The sequence below is a fragment of the Sorex fumeus genome, unplaced genomic scaffold (assembly GCF_029834395.1).
Source record: "Sorex fumeus unplaced genomic scaffold, SorFum_2.1 ptg000039l, whole genome shotgun sequence".
NCBI lineage: Eukaryota > Metazoa > Chordata > Mammalia > Eulipotyphla > Soricidae > Sorex > Sorex fumeus.
In genome coordinates this window covers 13,260,097-13,266,750 of record NW_026606096.1, presented here as the reverse complement: position 1 = coordinate 13,266,750, position 6,654 = coordinate 13,260,097, and the positions used below count along the sequence as shown (strand labels likewise).

Sequence of the window (6,654 nt, the reverse complement as noted above, 5' to 3'; positions counted from 1 at the left end):
GTGAAGACAATGGTACATGGAGTTTAGAATTAATTTAGAAAATCTGAAAGTACTAACTTGCGTTTATTGATTTTCAATGTTAAAATCTTAATATGCATCAAATTATTGATATATTACTAACATATGTTTTATATATTTCAGCATTCTATCAGTGCCCTTATTTTATTTTAGTTTTTGTACTTGGGCCATACCAGGCTGTACTCAGGGCTAACTCCTGATTCTGCTTTTAGGGATCACTCCTGGCTGGACTTCAGGGACTATATGAGGTGTGGGGAATCAAGCGAGGATCAGCAGCATGTAAGGCAAGAACCTTAACTACCTTACCATTAATGCTCTTTGGAAAAAAAAACACGATCACTTACTTTAATGTTTTGTGCAACATCATATGCATTTTTCTTGATGACTGCATACATATTAGGCATTTTGGTAGTCAATGGTGGCTCTCCTCAGTGGTATGCAGTCTTTCATAATTATAAGGAGTTATTTGTATGAAGTTACTGTCAAACCAGTAAGAGTGCATTTTCAGAATTGTTGGTAACCTGGACATGTTTTTCCCAAATAGCCTTGCCTCCCTCTGTGACAAGGCCCTACTTGCTCATATTCACCTTCATGACTGTACCTTTGGTGAGAGCACCAAGGCAGCATAGAGTGAAGATGAAGGATCTTTTTTACACCAAGTGTTGGCAGGCAAAAGGTAACTTTCAGTTCAAGATGTGTTACAAAGCCTTTTTTGAAATGTAAACCCATTGGCCTAATGGTAAAGGTAAAGGTAAAGGCCCTCCCGTTGACCGTCGATTTGCTCGAGCGGGCCCAGTAACGTCTCCATTGGAGACTTTGTTGTTACTGTGTTTGGCATATCGAATACTCTCGTAGCTTGCAGGGCTCTCCAGAGGGGCGGAGGAATCAAACTCGGGTCGGCCATGTTGGCCACGTGTAAGGCGAACGCCCTACCCGCTGTGCTATCGCTCCAGCCCTTTGGCCTAATGAATTTTTCAAATTTATGTTTCTTGTGAAGCCATCAACAACAAAGTAAACTTTAGTAACCATCCTCATTCATGCTTTCTCCTTTCTCTTTCCTGTCTGAATAATGTTTAATACTTCTGTTTCTCCTTGGAGATGAACTTCCCAATTCCCTGCTATTTATTTGTTGTTCTTTTTGTTTATTCATATGGAAAAGGACTTTATCCCTCTTTCCACCCAGATATACAGGTATGGCTTCTTGTACTGTCTTTCCATCATTCTTTCCTTTGGGAATTCTCCTTTCATGCATCTTAACAGTCTTTTTCATTTGTATTTTTTCAGTACTACACTGTTTATGATAGAGCTTAGCCTTCAGGCCAATCATCATTTTTGCTTTTTTTTAAAGGCTCTTAAACCTCTTGATCTTCTTTCTCTTTTTCTCATGGAAATTCAAATAATATCCATAGTGCTTAAGGTGTTACTCAATACATTCAGTTTGTGGCTTTGTTATGGCTTCAGGACTTTCTGGTAGAGCTGCCCAAGTATCCAAAGTACTGAACTTTTGGCATTTGAAACTCATGAGCAACTAATGTTCTTTTTAAAGTTTATATGTTTTGGATAGTCATTTATTCTTTTCTTTAAATCAAAATACAAAAGAACTTATAAAACTCAAAACATCTTTTAGAAAGAAATAATTGAATATATAAAATAATAAAGATTTTTTTAAAAATCAGGGTAACAAAAATAAACTATATAAAAAACTAAGGTAAGAATTTGATAATATAAGCAATGAGTATCTTTGAGAATAAAAAAAGATCTAAAAAATCTAATTGCTAGAAAAAAGGAATTAGGACAGCTAATGGTGCTGTTCTAAGTATATCAGAAGGTCAAGTTGTAAATCTTCTCTCCTAGATTGTTTCTCTAATGCTCCATCTATCTTCATTGCCCTGGATTATCATACCGTTCCTCTGCATTCTCTGGGCTTACAAGTTTGGAGACAAGAAGAAGGTCATGGGGAATTAGCAGGTCTGGCTACTTAGACAAAAATAAAAAGCATAATTGTTGGGTTTTAAAAATACATAATTTTGTTCTACAGAATTAAAGCAAATCCTTTATCTTTGACTTTATAGAAAATTAAATGCATTCCTAGGTACTCACTAATTTAATCCTATGGAAAAAAATCTTCAGTGATACGTAGAGGAATCTGACCTTCATGAAGAGCTCTAAGGTCCATGTTATGGCCTTCACTGTTGTTCTTGATTTTAGGAAAGTGAATTTACTACATCTCCACAAGACCTTCCTTCGCAGTACTTACTAACATACAAAGATCCTTTCTTATGTTAGTGACATTTCAACTTCTAAAGTCTGTTTTTAGCTTTGTTTGTAAGTTTTAAGCTATGCTGTTTGATTAGTTAAGATATTTTTATTCAAATGGATAAGAATTATAAATAATGAACTAAAGCATCTAATTTTGATAATTAAAATAACTATCAGGCCTTAAGTAAAAATTTACATCTGTAATCAAATATTATACATTTGATACACTTTAATCTTGTTTAAGTGATGATGATATTAAAACTTGAATTCGAAGATTTACTGTAGAAATATAAGCTATGCTTATTTATTGATGGTTTGATGCACTGTTTTCATGTATATACAAAATTTTCTTGGAAAGATAAATATTTTTGTGGTAAAAATAGACACTTTTTGCTGGAGATATAGTTTAAGTTGTAAAACGCTTGGCTTGCATGTATGCCTTGCATTCACAGCTCATCAAAACATGAAACATTAAATTTCTGGATGCAAAGAGATAGCTTAATACGAGATAAAATCACATTATTCATTTATGTGAATTTACTAGATAATAAATATCAGCGATTGCTCTTTCATATACCTACTGATCCTCTCTACATCTTTTTAAGTGAAGTTTCTAGTTATATACTATCCCCATTCTTTGATGGAGTTATTAATTTGTTTTTTATTTTTATGAGTACTCTATCTTGGATATTAGTTCTTTATCTAATGTATTATTTGAAAATATTTTCTCATGACATGGAGAGTATCTTATTATGTTGCCTTGTGCACAAGACCAGGAATAACATCTGAGCACCACCAAGTATGTTCCCCCCCACCACAACAAATCTCACATGCTCTGGACATATTCATTTCTAATTTATATTGATATTCATTGTTTCATTCACACAGATAAAATTTAAGGGATTCAATGGCTGGAGCAATAGTATAGTGGTCAGATCACTTACTTTGCATAAGGCTGACAAGTTTTCATTGTCATCACCATATCGTTGCCTCAAATATCCCCAGGAGTGATCTCTGAGCACATAACCAGAAGTTATCTGTGATGACTGCAGGGTGTGTCCCCAAACAAAAAGAAGGTAAGGAAGAAAGAAAAGGAGTGAGGGAGGGTGGGAAGAAGGGAGAAAGGGAGGAAGAAAGGAAGGAAGGGAGGAAGGGAGGGAGGGAGGGAGGAAGGGAGGAAGGGAAGGAGGAAGGAAGGAAGGAAGGAAGGAAGGAAGGAAGGAAGGAAGGAAGGAAGGAGTACAAAGCAGGAAGGAGGAAGAAAATGATAAACTTAAAGCAAAAAGTAATGACTTTTAATAAAAAATAGATCCAAAAGATTAATGAAACCAAGACCTGGTTCTCTGAAAAGATAAATAAGATCTACGAACACTACCAAGACTTTCACTGTCACTATTTCTGTCACTGTCCTCCTGTTGTTCATCGATTTGCTCCAGCAGACCCAGTAACATCTCCATTTTTGAGACTTGTTGTTACTGTGTTTTGCATATTGAATACAAAACAAGTAGCCAGCCAGGCTTTGCCACCAGGACTCTACTCTTGGTAGCTTACTGGGCTCTACAAGGGGGGCGGAGGAATAGAACCTGGCTTGACTGGGCTGGCCAAACGCCCTACTGCTGTGCTCCCCTAATAGACTGAATTAGAAATCTAAGGGGAGACTTCACAACAGATACAGTAGAAATGCAAAGGATCATCAGGGAATACTTTGAAAATCTTGATGCGATGGAATGAGAGAATCTAGAAGAAATAGATACATTTTTGAACTCTTCTAACTTCTCCAGGCTAAAACAAGAAAATACAGAATACTCCAACAAGACAATTACTGTAGAGGATATCTACATGCTAACCAAAAGGTTCCCCAAAACAAAAGACCAGGACAAGCTTGGTTCACTAGTGAGTCCTTCCAAACTTTTAAAGAAGACCTACTGCCAATTCTCTTCAGGCTCTTTCAGAAGGTGAAAGAAACAGAACTCCTCCCAGTTTCTATGAGACAAACATAACCCTGATATCCAAAGCAGACAAAGACAGCACAAAAAGGAAAACTACAGATCAAGATCCCTGATGAGATTCAATGCAAAGATCCTCACAACATGCCGGCAGAGTGAAAATAACAACACATCCAGAAGATCACACAACTTGACTGAGTAGGCCCTTTCCTGAGAAATTTGCCTGAGCCTGAAAATCTCCACACTCAGGTCTGGAGATGCAGTGCTGCTTTTCAGTCAGTGCTGGGGGCTGGGTACCACCATGTCCACTCCAGTAGCGCTAGGGGCTCCCAAGGTCACACCTGATGATGAGGAAGCAGTCTGCAACACCAGGCCTCTAACTCAGGGCCACTTCATGCTAGTATCAGGCCTTTTGAATTATCCTCGCCACACCCACCTCTTCCCCACCCCAGGCCCACATTTTTGTGTGTGTGTGATATTTATGTCTCTTATCTGCTTCTGATCTTGGAGATTTGCTAATTTATATGGTCTCTTTATTACATATGTAAATTATATTTATTGTAAATATTTAATCCTTCTTATCTATTTTTTATTTACTCATTAATATAAATACCTATCTAGGCAATCAATCCCCAATTCAATTTTTATAATGATTAATAAAAATACTTCCAAACTTATTTTGGTTCATAAACCAAACAAAGCAAGTAAGTTCACTTTCTTATTCAGCATGTTTATTTCACTCCTTATGGGGTAAAATTAAAGAACTCTTAAAACAAGGGGAGAACATAGAAGAAGATTTAGTGGTAGAATGAAAGAGACTGAAAATCACATCAGTGACCTTGAGGCCAAAGCACATGGCATCATGAATAAAGAAGAGGCAATAGAAAAGAGATTTTTGTAAAGAATGAATAAAATCCAAGCATTTAATGGGCAATGGCCAGAGGAACAATCTCTGCATCATCAGAATTCCGAAAGGAGAGGAGATAAAGGGGAGAACAGGTGCATAAGATCTACTGGCTGGGAACTTCCGCCTGGAAGGGACTCTGCACTTATCTAGGAGATCCAGAAGTGTCAAGCAAAATAAATTCCAATAGAACACATACTATAATTTTAATATTATAATTGTAATAGTGAGAATTAGAGAGAAAGAGAGTCCTTAAAGTGATAAGAAAGAAGCAAAACTCCTAACACAAGGGAAAATTCACATCGGATTTCTCAAATGAAACACTCCAAGTGAGAAGAGACAGGGCTGGAGTCAGAGTTATGCAAGAAAAAGATCTTAACCCTGTCCTATCTCTCTGACCTTGCTAATGTTTTTTGTTTTGTTTTGTTTTGTTTTGCTTTCTTGCTGTGTACCTAAGTTACAATGTTTCATGCAGACAAAAGTAATCACAATATATAAGGCAAACCAAATAATGCCATTAAGAGTAAATTTTTTTTATTATTGATATATGATAAATTTATTATTGTTAGACAATTAAAACTACAAAGAAGAGAGAAACTATTATTTGCAGTAGCGAGATGATCAGATGAGATCACTACATTTAGTCAGTGCCTCATGTTAAATTAGGGATTTAAACAAAATGGACACTTTCAGAGTTTTTCAGTGCAACAAAGTCTAATAGGAGTTTCTTTTTAATATTAATACTTAATGTAGTCATATTTATAAATTTAATAGCAGTAAAATATTCATTTCAATATCCACATTCTCTGTTATGTACTAGTATGCAATGGAAAAATCTAAGAAATGAGATAGTTAAGAAAATTTGAAGGCACAAAAGTTAAATAAAAATTCCATAGTCATGATTCGGAAAAATTAAAATTGTTACATGGTTCTATTTCCCAATTTATTTTACCTTCCAGACTAGCATTCTATTATAAAGCATAGTTTAGTTTTTGTTTTTCACTTTTGTGGTGCCTGGAGTCAAAGTCAGGCCTCACACACGTAAGGCAGGAATTCTACTACCTAGTCACATCCCCTACCCTAAAGCAGTTGAAATTTTAGAGCGTACATTTCAAAGTGTAGAAATTTCAGAGCTTACGTTTCATGAAGTCACATGATTTCAAGCCTTAATTTTAATTTACAGTTGTGTTAATTTGTAGAAATCTTCTAAGCCTCATCTCAGATATTGTAAGTATTAAGAGATACAATGATATAGAACATTAAAATCCTAGTATGCTATTTTTAATATAATGCTTTTGTTGTTAAATGTGAGAAAAGTTCTCCTAAAAATGTTACTATAAGGGGTTGGGCTAACGTTCAGAAATATGGTGGAGTTTACCTAAGCAAAGATAAGAAGAAATAAAAGCATGTGGGTGAACAGAAAAGAGTCGGAAAATTATACACCTAAAACAAACATAAGAGTGTAGATGAATATTTGATCAATTAAAAGAACAACCCCCAGATAAGTAGCATCTGGTAATTTCCCCT

General features: G+C 35.6%; 1 pseudogene; it reads right to left on the bottom strand.

Annotated features, from left to right (window-relative positions):
* Nucleotides 1-430: 430 nt before the first annotated feature.
* LOC130028117 (ribosome biogenesis protein NSA2 homolog) lies at nucleotides 431-1,540 on the bottom strand (annotated as a pseudogene).
* Nucleotides 1,541-6,654: the final 5,114 nt, after the last annotated feature.